At 48.3% G+C, this 12,571-nt stretch overlaps 1 protein-coding gene across 2 annotated transcripts in view; it reads left to right on the top strand.

Annotated features, from left to right (window-relative positions):
* SHROOM2 (shroom family member 2) overlaps window positions 1-12,571 on the top strand; it is a 143,219-nt gene that overhangs the window by 25,406 nt on the left and 105,242 nt on the right. The window lies entirely within an intron of this gene.

Raw genomic sequence — 12,571 nt, 5'->3', positions numbered from 1 at the left:
CTTAATAAGCAACATGTTTAGTACTTCATGTTGGAAGAGGAAAAATACTTTGAATGTTATAGAATACAGATTATCCCTAGGTATGGGGTGCAGGATTGTAATATTGAATTAAGAACATAAGAACAGCCCACTGGATCAGGCCATAGGCCCATCTAGTCCAGCTTCCTGTATCTCACAGCGGCCCACCAAATGCCCCAGGGAGCACACCAGATAACAAGAGACCTGCATCCTGGTGCCCTCCCTTGCATCTGGCATTCTGACATAACCCATTTCTAAAATCAGGAGGTTGCACATACACATCATGGCTTGTAACATAATGGAAAGTGAAAATCCAGACTTGGGAATCTAATAAGCAAAATTAGTAGCCTTTTATTTACTTATCTACAGTTGCAATAATTTTTGCTTTAGAAGATTATATAATATGAAACTCTTTTAACTGAATGGCCAGATGTACAGCAGCTCTTTAACTCTATTAGAAATATGGTTTTTGCACAGTTTCTTTCAAAATGTGCATTCTGTATGGTAATGCTGATGTTTGTATTCAGTTTCCAAGCCCCCAACACAAAACCACCTTCTTGTTTAATAGTGTTGATGGCTTTATAGTTTCAGCTAAAAAAAATTTCTTTTTTTCTCCAACTGGCCAACGCTAAAATATACTGGTATACTAGTATAGATAATAACTTTCAGAGGAGTCATTGTCTGTAGCAGCAAAAACAACAGAGTCTTGTGGCACCTTAAAAACTAACAAATAATTCATGAAAGTTTATGCCAAAATAAATTGATAGTCTTTAAGTGCCGCAAGTTACTTTGTAGAGGCTTTCACACTGTCTCTTACTCTGTGCTGGAAGTACAATAAAAAAAAATAGCTGCACAGTTAATGAATGTTGCTGTCAATAGTGCCTTGATTTTTTTATTTTTTATTTTGGCTTTTAACAATTCCAGGATGCCCTCTACCAACATGGAATGTCCCACCTTAGCATTTGTGGGTTCTGTGGTGACCAATCTATTCTGCAAAACCGAAAATCAGTAAACCTACACACACTGAAAATTTGCCCAAGGACAAAGTTAGATCTGACTGTGGTGCTTAATAGATGAGAAACTAGCATTTAATTTAACAACTGATCAGAATTCCTGAAGTTTGATGGAACTTTACATGGCTCTGCTTAGTTTTATTTGCCCTGTTATATGTTTTAGTTAATAGTTGATCACATTATGACACTGAGGTATAAAGTTTCCTTTTAACCTTTCTTTTGTATAAAAGTGTTTAAATGTAATTTTAAAAAACATAAGCAAAACGTTTGGGAGGTTGTGTGTGGAGAAAATGTTTGCATTGAAGTTGTGCATGAAGATGTTCTGGTATTAGCATAAACTGTCAAAAAAAAGTCTACTCTGTGTGTGATTACCTGCATATGAAAAGGTATGGCAGGCTATTTTTACTTTATTCCACTATCTGATGTTATGTTCATCAAACTGGACAACTTCTCTCTTCAAATTGGCTTTAAGAAGAACTGAGTTAACCTAAGGAAAAAAAATGACTATTGAAAGAACTGCTTCCTTGCACATGGTGTTGGTGTTCCTGGTTAAGTTCCTCAAGATGTCTGTTTACCAATTTAGCAATTGCAAAGGAGAGAGGCATTTTTCTTATTCACCACAAACAACCCACAAGGGAGTAAACTGTGTTAACCTCAAACATTACAGTGACCTACATGAGAACATTGGAATGGTACACAATCCTCTTTCGTGATCTTGATTGTATACTTGCAGTTTCTTGACTCTTCTAGCGTCTCCTAACAAACTATGCTGTTCTTTAAGCCAATCTTCAAATCCAAGAAAATGAAACCAAATCCCAATCGGTCTGCTTATAGTGGAGCATCATATGTGCTAATCTGAAAGTACTCCAGTTTTTAATTCAAGTTTAATGCTGGTAATGTTACTGCTTTTCTCTCGTTTTATATCTAATTGTGCATTATCACCTGTTTTGTTAAGCTTGGAAAAAGATGATTGGAATATCAGAAGGAGAATTTCGAAGGGACGCTTCAATATTGATGTTTTATATAAATGTATAATTCCACTGTTGAAAACATAAATGGTCTTGACCCAAAAAGGTAGACTAGACAATCTATGAGAGTTTAAAAAGCTTGAAAAAATATAAAGATCTTCATCTGGTGTCAAAATGTTTGGACATTGGGGAGAAGATAGTTTGCAGAAACTATCTAATTCTAATTCAGAAACAGTGGCAGTACATGCCCCCATGCTGCCTGAATTCCCACCTCTGTGAGTATTTGCCCATAGATGATGGGGGGGAATGAGTAGGTGTGTTCCATCCCTACTTCCCTTACACCGTGTGTAGCGTCCCTCCCCTGTGTCACTTCTTTCTGAAATTATTGGAGTGGTATATACTGGGAGCCCAACAAGCACTGCTTCTGTTCATTGCAAACAGTATAGGTCAGGGGTGCTCACACTTTTTTGGCTGGAGAGCTACTTTGAAACCCAGCAAGGCCTGGAGATCTACCAGAGTTTTTTTACAATGTTCACGCCATCATAACATATAACATTTATGTGTACAATGTATGTTGGTGTACCTTGCATAACCGCATGAGCCAATATTGCACAACACAACATAATTAACTATAAACATTTTTATTGTTTATAAATAAACAATATTTTATTGTTTTATAACAATATATTTTATTTATTTTACAATAACAATACATTTTATTTATTTTAAACTTGTAATTACTTGTAATTACTTTGTAATGCCTGAGCTTGCCCCAAACCCCCCAGGGCACACCTGAGGACCGTTAGTGGCACACTAGGGTGGTCTAGTCAAGCCATCCTTCTTACTCAGGCTTAAGTGGCTGGGGGGGGGGATAGATGAATGAGGGTCAGGGGAATGGATCTTGAGTGGATGGGACAAGTGGGGGAGGCACTGTACAGGGGAGGCACAAGTGGGGGGACAGAGTGAGTGGGGCAAGAAGGCAAAAGGGGAACAGGGACTTCTCCAAGCCAGGTCCCCCCCCCCAATTGAACTTTCCTCCCCAGTGTCTGATTTGGGAGCCCACTACCACCATCTTCCTCATCCTCACCCCGGTCCAACTTTGTGCCCGAAGTTTGCCACGCATGCCCACCTCTCTCTGGGTCTCGGCTCCCCCCCCCCGAGGCCGGCAGTGCCTCCTGGCCGCCGCCCGAGCAGTGCCGTGCGCCCCCTGGCTCAGCGGCGCATGGATCGCCGGCCTCAGTGACCCAAGAGCGCAGCTCACAATCGTCTCCTGTGACAGCCCCACGGGGGGGGCGGTGGGGGGAGCCCCTCCCCTCGGGTCCGCTCCTTCCTCCTCCTCTTCCTCAGGCACACTGCTGCCGGGCTGTGCTCCCTCCTCCCCAGCTGTCCTCGGCTCTGCAGACTCCCACGGCTTCCTCCTCTTCCTCCTCCGGCCTCACCTTCTCCAATGCCCCCTAAGGAAGCCCCACAGCCAGCATGGGGCAGAGGAGGGAGCCTGCCAGGCGCTCAGAGCTGCCCGGCCAGCCTCGGCCCCGATCCTCCGCCCTGCGGCCAGCGCGATACTCGCGCACCTTGAGCAGCCTCGCCTCGCAGGCTCGGGGGCTCCTGCGAGGGGGCAGAGTTCGGGGGGGGAGCCCGGCTGGGTGACTGCGGCTTGCCAGCCCTCTGTGTGTGTGTGTGTGTCAGTGTGTGTGTGTCAGTGCCTACAGACAGGGCTCCGCGATCGACTAATTTTGCCTCGGGATCGACTGGTCGATCCTGAACGACGTATTGAGCACCCCTGGTATAGGTGTACATAGCAGGGAGTCTGTGTGGGAGCACCCCTGGTAAGTAAAGGGAAAAGGGGCAGGCTTCAAATCTGTCTCTCTCTTTAACTTAATTCAGAAGGACAAGGAGAAATGTGTATACTCTCCTGCACACATTGAAAAGGGGATGGAATATAAATAAATAACATGCACATCTTGGTACAACCTATAAAATAAAAAGGAGAAACTAACTGTATATCTATGGAACATGGGTACTTTTGCTACCCAAATTTAAGTCAATGGAACTAACCCTAACCCTTTTGTAACAGAAATGTTTAATATTAAATACCTTAAATTATTTCTAGTGATCTGTGTTGCTTTCTTGGAATTGTGGTAGTTGCTCTTGCCCCTGAGCTGCTGCCTTGTCATGTGAGTTGAGGCTGTTGTTCTTGCCCTGTGAGGCCCTGTAATCCAAAAGGAGCAGTTGAACTAGCCCCAGTAATACAACTGAATATTCCATCTGCCTTCATAGGAAGAGAGGCACAGGTGGTGAGTTCCAAAATAATAGAACCTTTGCCATTTTTGGAGGTATATTGATGTCACTATTTGAATACTGGCTAGCTTTCTCGTACCTCATCTGTGATACATGTCGTGATATCTTTTGAACCGCAGTGGCCATTTGAGATACAGATTGGCAAAATATTTGAAATTATTGTCCATAGTGAAAATGCGTGTGTGCTTTCTATTAATTATTCAGTAGTGCTAAGTACTGAGAGTGTACTAGAGGAATTTAGACTGAAAATTTTAGAAGTGATTACGGAATTCTCTGGGAAGGAAGGCTGGCATTCCTACTGCTGGGATGCCCCTCCTCCTGGAAGGTAGGATCAGAACCTCTATGAACGAATACTCATCCCACGTTGGGGGCATCCCATGGTATTCCCCAGTTCCGGTTCTACCTTCTAGGAACAAGGACGGACCTCTGTCGTGCTCTGGCATGACATCAGTATCTTTTCTTTTTTCCTTTTATTTTTTAAATTTTTTCTTCTGCCTTCTTCCTTGGAGCAGGGGGGTTGAACTCCCCCCCCCACCTCCCAGGCTCTGAACACCAGCCAGAGCCTGTCTACTGGTGGGACTCAGCGCTGCCTCCCCCCTCACTGCGAGCGGGCAGGAATGTCGGGTTGAGGCAGCGTGGGAGGCTTCCGACCCCCTCCCTGGCGCGGAGCTGGCAGCAGACCCATGCCAGCAGCTGCTGCTGCAGCAAGGAACATCAGAGCCACGTGGCGGGCGCCATCTTGGGCCCTTTCCTGCGGGAGGGACTCAGGCTGGTGGCAGCCCAGCGGTGGTGCGCACCGCAGAGGCTTGCCAGGGTGGCAAAGCACCCACCGGTCGCCGCTCCCCCCCAAGCAGGAGCGGCAGCGAGGAGGCGGCAGGCGGTGGGGTCCCCCCTCAACCGGCGCGGCCCCCTGCAGACCTCCACTAACGGCAGCAGCAGCAGATCACCCGGTAAGCCCCCAGACAGTCCCGCTTCTCTGCAGCGGTGGGCGAGTACGAGGGGGAGCAGGAACACCAGTGGGCAGCGCGCCAGGCAGGCGGCGCTACCACACCCCTCACATGCGATTACCGCAGGGCAGGCACCCCTCCCAGGCAGGTCACGGCAAAGATCCCCTCCTCTGGGCAGCACCTCCCATGCGGGCTACCTGCCCTACCCCTCAGGACAGGCCTGCTAGGCAAGGGGGGAAGTACGGCGGGGGAAGGGTGAGCATGCAGGCAGGCTGATCTGACCCCCCTCCCACCTTTTCCAGTTTTACAGCTTTGCAGGCCCCCCCCATGGAGGACGGGAACCTGCAGCACCTGGGGCCACAGCCCCAAGGTAGACAGGAGGAGTTACCACAGGGGGACATGGGCCTACCATAAGCCAGTATGGGCCAGTCCAAGGGGGGAATGTCTGTCCTGCCCCTGGTCCAAATTGAGGCCATGGTGTGACGGATCCTAGGGGAAGGCAGCATCCCCGGGCCCACAGGGGGCAAGAGGAAGCATAAACGCTCCCCCATCATCATCCAGCTCCAATTCCGGCAGCCCCGAGAGGGAGCCCCCCCCCATGCAAGCAGCATAAGGCCAAGGGTGCAAAGGGCGAGTCAGACAAGCCCAACCGCTGGAAGTGGACCAAGGGACCCAGCAGGGCAGCCTCCTCAGACCCCTGGGAGTCAGTCACCCCCGACCCGTCTGAGGACTCCAGGGAGGAGGGGGAACTCACTGGTGACGACGAAGGTTCTCCAGAGGAAAGTGGAGGTAAACTTTTCCCTTTGGACTTGTACCCATGCCTACTGGCCAAGGCAGCAGGCATCCTGGACTTAGGTAACGAACGGGAAACCGAGGCAAGTGAAGCTTCAGAGCCTTGCAGACCCAGCTCCAAGTTCCTCCATCCCCAGAAGGCCACCACCAAGGCTGTGGTCCCCTTCCCAGACCCCTTCAGGCAGGCCCTAGAGGCTGAATGGGGGGCACCCACCAGGTCCAGGCGTACCCCTTGCTCTGTGATAAACTCTATTGTCTGCCAGCTGATGTTATGGAGCAGCTGAAGGTCCCGGGCGTGGATTCCCCAGTTGCAGCGCTATCTTCCTCAGCACTATCTTCCTTGTGCTGCCCTCAGAGGGGAGGGGGTCCCCAGGGACCCTTGCGACTGACTGGTGGAGAGCGCCCTCAAGAAGGACTTTGAGGACTCTGCTTTAGCCATTAGGACAGGGGTGTCCAAACTTTTTGGCAGGAGGGCCACATCATCTCTCCATCACTGTGTTGAGGGCCTGGGAAAAAAAGAATTAACTTACATTTCAAATTTGAATAAATTTACATATATTAATATATTAGAGATGGAACTTCTGTGACTGAATGAAGGTCTTGCAATAGCTCAAGATCTACAAAAGGCCTTGCACAAAGCAAGGTCGGTCTTTCCTTTGCTGCCGCTACTGCATCCCAGATGTGAAACAACAAGCAGTGGAGGGAGCCCTCATCCCACAGCTCATGTGAAAGTTTGAACAGTCACCCTCATGCTGAGAGCACTTGCGTCGGGCAAGCATGGGCTCCAGCAAGTCTCCAGAGGGCCAGTCTCTTTGCCTCACTGGGCCGCATTGGGAGTACCTGAGGGCCGCAAGTGGCCCCCGGGCCGGGGTTTGGGCACCCCTGCATTAGGACATCAGCCGCCACCTCCATTATGACAAGGGCTCTTATGGTCTGGGTAGAGGACCTGATGGCCTCAGACAAGTCCCTGACTAGGCCCACACATAACACCCTCAAGAGGTTGTTGCTAGCAGCAGCCTTCTCAGCAGATGCATCCATGGAGGCCATGCAGTTCAGCGCTAGAGCAGTGGCTGCAAATGTAGTGGCTAGAAGGAACATCTGGCTCTGACACTGGGTCGCAGACCAGGCCTCCCAGGCATGTCTGGTAGCTTTCCCCTTCACAGAGTCCAAACTGTTTGGTCAGGCCCTTGACCTCTTGCTGGTAGAAAGGAGGGACAAGCGTGAGCTGCTGACCTCGGCACACAAGGAGGCAGGCAAGTCAACAAGGCCAGGCCGGCCCTTTCATTCACAACACCCCACATTCAGACCTAGAGGCTCATTCAGGAGGAGTTTCTTCTTCCTCTTCCCACAGGGCTGCCAAGCCCACCCATTCTGCACGACGCTGGACCACGGATGGGGGACCCCCATATTGGAGGACGCCTCCTGCACTTTGCGGTGTATTGAAGCAAGGTCACCACAGACACCTGGGTGCTGAAGATAGTGACCAGGGGCTACTCTTTGGAGTCCAAGACCAAGCCCGGGAACCGCTTCTGGAGGGTGCCGTGGTACAAGGTACAGGAGAAGCACCAGCGCATGCGAGCGACCATTCACCTCCTGCTGGACATCAGAGCAGTCAAGCCAGTCCTGCCGGCACAGAGGGGCAAGGGAGTCTACCTTTTTCCTGGTCCCAAAGAAGAACAGCAGCACGAGATCCATCTGTGACCTCAAGTGGCTGAACTACTTCCTCTGGAAGCACCATTTCAAGAGGGCACGTGGGCGTGCTCCTGGACACTACTGAGTACAGGGTCTCTCTGTCCCCGGAGAGGCGCGAGAAGATGTGGCAAGTACTAGAGACAGTGCTCGCGACACAGCAACAGGATGTGTTGATGCTAGCCAGGCTGTTGGGCATGATGGTGTCTTGCCAGGACGTTATACCATGCCTGGCATGCTTCCATGCCAGGGTGCTTCAGAGATTCCTCCTGCGCTTTCAGCAAAAGATAGAGAACAACGTCCACTACAAGACCTCCATCCCTCACAAGGTCAGGAAGGAGCTGGCGTGCTGGAGGAACCGCTCCAAACTGTCAGAGAATTCCCCATTCTGCAACCCGGAATGGACAGTGATCACCACAGACGCCAGACTTCTGGGGTGGGGAACCCACACAAGGGGTACGGTCGCCCATAAGGACCAGATGGTACTCCGCCTGGATCCGACCTTTGTCCCAAAGGTCAACTCCCTATTTCATAGGGCCCAGGAACTGATTCTCCCATCCTTCTGCCCCAAGCCGATGCACCCCAGGGAGAAGGCATGGCACACTCTGGACATGTGTAGGGCCTTACATTATTACACCAGGCGCACTAGAGACTTTAGGAAGTCGGAGTCCCTGATTGTAACCTACAAGGGCTCCAACCAAGGTCACAAGGCCTCAACCAGCTTGCTAGCGCAATGGTTAAAGGTGTGCATACGGCTGGAGGCCAGAGGGGAAGTTCCTCCAGAAGGGATCACGGCCCTCTCCCTCAGGAGCGCTGCCATCTTGGCGGCGTTCAATGGGTACGCATCCCTCATTGAAATCTATAGGGCGGCAACGTGGTCTTTGGTCCACCCCTTCGCCAAGCACTACTGGATAACCGCAGCCACTTCATCGGATGCTGCTATGGGGTGTAAGGTGTTGCAACAGGTGGTGAGGCCATGAGCGACCCCTCGCTGGCCCACCCTTCTGGTTGGCTCTGGTATATCCCAGCAGTAGGAATGCCAGCCTTCCTTCCCAGAGAAAGTAGGAATGTTTTACCTGAGAATTCCAGATCTGGGAAAGGAAGGATGGCATTCTGCCCGCCGCTTCTCCAGCTCGGGGGGTGCACTGCTACTTCAGGCCTCCCCACAGGGGGCAGGAAATCCTAGTGGGTATTCTTTGCGCGGTTGTTGGGGTTGGTTGGTTGTTGTGGTTTGTTTGTAGTTATTCCTACAGTTGGCTAGGTATCACCATAATCAACCCTCACGGCGGACACACCACAAATCAAGGACCAGGCCACTGCGGAGGAGCAGGGGGTTATCAGGTCTTTTCCTGCTTGTCGAGTCCGGACTGGGGAATACCATGGAAAGCCCCCAATGTGGCAGGAATATTAGTTCAAAGAGGTTCCGATCCTACCTTCCAGGAGGAGGGGCATCCCAGCACTAGGAATGCCATCCTTCCTTTCCCAGAACTGGAATTCTCAGGTAAGAAATTCCTACTTTTCCCTGTAAAACAGACCTTTTTCACCTTCACTCATTTACCTTCTAAAATCTGTTTTACATGTGCATGGTATTGCGGGTATATTTGAAGCATAACCTCTACTGGCAAAGGGCGCACACATATTCCTGACAGCCTCTGTTGCAGCTGAATACTGTACAAAAACAAAAAGCACCCCACTTCACATGCATTTGAATGACTGTTCTGAGAGCATGAAACAGGAGGAGTGCAAACCAGTCCTGTTGCCATGGTGGTGGTGCAGAAGGAAGGGTTCTCCTTTTCTCCTAGCTATTTTGTGGCGCATGTGTGTGTTTTTAATACTGCAGTCCTTGGTTGTGATTGGTTAGCAGCCTTTCCACCCCAACCCCCATTCTGACACCGGAACAGCAGAAGGTCAAGAATTCGGCTGTTAAGGGAAACTGTTTTGTTTTGCAGGACTGCATTAAGATTAATGGAGCTTAAAGTAACCATGATAATGTTGCTGAGGTAGTTAAATGTGCTCACACACTGTTTATACCTTTTAGCAGATGAGTTTGATCTCCATTTTGCTGGCAAGGAAATCCATTGTGTAGTCTGTATCCAGGAAAACTTGCATGCAAATGTTGTCAGCGTCCCTAGAAATCTTACAACCAGTTCGGTTAAAACAGCCACCTAAGTTTTAAATTTCAAATTAATGTCAAACTATTTTAAAACATGCTTTTCAGTGTTGTTCTCACGACAATGTTATATGTTAAGTTAATTATTTTGCGTTAAGTAGATTGTACGCCTTGAGTGTGGAGGGAAAGAGATGAAAGTGCAAAATGGCAACTAACAGCCCAATCCTATCTGTTCCTACTCACTTCCTCTTACTGTTCCTCTTACTTCTAAGACCCACTGAATTCAATGTTTACTCCCAGTTAAGTGTGTATAGCAGGGGTTTCGAAACTTTTTGGCCGAAGGGCTGCATCTAATATCTTGTACAGTGTTGAGGACTGGAAAAAAAATTAAATATAAAATTTAAATAAATATATTAGCGATGGAACTTGAATGAATGAATGGGCTCAAATGTCCAGGATTTCTCCAAGCACTAACACAGTCCAAGAAATAAAGAACACACTTAAATGGACCCCCATTCTCCCACCCCACACAACTCTGGTTGTGTTTGGTCAACTGGGCCAGAGTCTCTCAGGGGATCAGAGGCTGGCCGCAGGCTGGATAGAGGCTGGCCGTGGGCCTCATCTGGCCCCCAGTCCAGGGTTTGGAGACTCCTGGTGTATAGGATTGCAACCTTATTGTAACTAGAACTTTTGGGTTGAAGAGGTTGTCCTTCATGAAAAAATTGAAAGATTGCCTTCAGCTGTGAGGGGGAAAAATGTAATCTGTTGTAAGAAAATGTTGTGGAAACTTTCCCAGTCTTCCACTCCACATGCACCTTTGTTCTTCATTTTCAGTGTGTTGTAAGTTGCATGGTTTGGAAACTTATTAGATCTGATTAGTACATAAAGCTTGTTTATGGTCTGAAGGAAAACTGCTTGCCACATCATTCCTCAAATGACCCCAGCCCAGGGAACACTTTTGTCCATTCCACCCATTGTTGCATGATTTGTTTGTTATGCTCTCCTAGGCATATAATTTACAGTGTGCTCACTGGCAGAAAGTTATACACCTAGTTTGTGTGTCTGTATTGGGTCTGCTTAATTGCTGCTGCACTCAATGTTAAGGACTGTAGACTCTGGGGACTTCACGTTATGTCTTCCCTGCACTGCTCTCTGTTTTTTTCTTTGTTTCACATTCAGCCTAACGAAGAGCTCCTGGAGAAGTCAAAAGCTTAATTAAGATGTGTCTTTATTTGGTTTGTCTTAATATAGGTATTACCAGATTATGGCTATAATGTGGCTACCTATGTGTGTGCACTCTCCCTTTCTCTGTACAATTCATTGTGACCACATTTTCTGACCCTAGATGAGGCCTGTAACTTTCCTAATTCGCTGCTGGAAATTGCTTGTGCCACTCCGTATGGACTGGGGGAAACAATTTTTTAAAGTGCCTGTAGTGAGCTGCAGATTGTCATGACTCCAAGTGGGCCTAGCTTGTCTGAGGCTCATCTGGAGCTTCTGTGGGGGTGCTCAGTAGTGATGTCGTTGCGGCAGCGCAGCCTCCTAGTGGTGGGCTTGACTGCACTTCAGCCCCCAGCAGTAACAACTGGGAGCTGGTATCAACCTGTAAAAGTGACTGTGGGACAAGGAACAAGAAAAGGAAAGAGCCAGGGGAGATGGAAGGAGATTGTGAAGATGATGAGAGGAGTCTGGAAGAGAAGCATAGCACAAGGAGTGGGAGACAGTAGAAGGCAGGGAGAGAGGCTGGAGAAGAGAAGGGAAAGGAGGCGGCAAATGGGGACAAGGTAAAGTGGACGGGGAAGGTGCTGGAAAATGTGACAGAGAGTCCAACTGAAGAAGGGTAGAAAGAGAAGAAAAAAAGACAGCAGACTTGAACTGGGAGAAATTTAGTGGGACGATCAGGACCTCAGAGTAAAGGGACCCCCGGCAGGATCCTCATGAAGCCCCCCCTTTGTGAGGCAGGTGCCTTAAAGGACCCATAGGAAGAAGACCCAGGGGCTAGTAGTGATCCATCTCACTAGCGGAATCAAAGATTTCTCACCAATCATGAGAAATGATTGGTTATGATTTCTCACCATATTGAAAAATATTTTGTTTCCAAGTCTGCAGTGGAAGTACACCTAGCATATGTAATGTAATATATGTGATAACAAAAGTACACCTAGCATATGTAATATTCCACTGTGCTTAGCTTGTAAAGTTCTGTAAACTAAACCCAGCTCTCCGAAGCAGATATTTTGCTTTTAAATGGTAAAGTGTGCATTCCACAGGAAAACACATGGATTTAAACTTTCAAAAGTTGACAGTAACACTCTTGGCAATGCCATTGAATTGATTTAACAAACTATAAATAAATATATTCCGTCTGTTTAGAAAGACCCAACCTCTTTCTTTCCAGAATTCAATGTAAACTGTCCTCAAGCGAGGCATATTTTGCAGGTTTGAGTTACTCTTTCTGCAGCACCACGATAAATTCTGTCTTTAAGACACTGCACAAAGGAGCTGCTATTTTCCTGTCTTCAGAAAACAATGATGGACAAAGAGGTGGAGGGGGCACTGAGCAGTCTGAGGCAAAGACCAACATTCAAGGTCTCCCCTCCCTTCCCTGAAGCTATAGGCAGCTCTACCAAAGTAAATCAAACCTTTGAGTTTGAGTTTATACAGGAATGTTCCTCCTGCATTCCACATGCTGAGTCAGTTTTATCACAAGGGCTTAGGAATGTGGTTTCTTTGACA

This window comes from Tiliqua scincoides, chromosome 3, assembly GCF_035046505.1.
Source record: "Tiliqua scincoides isolate rTilSci1 chromosome 3, rTilSci1.hap2, whole genome shotgun sequence".
NCBI classification, from domain to species: Eukaryota; Metazoa; Chordata; class Lepidosauria; order Squamata; family Scincidae; genus Tiliqua; species Tiliqua scincoides.
Note: the sequence above shows the minus strand (reverse complement) of the source record. Positions and strands in the feature narration are given on the sequence as shown.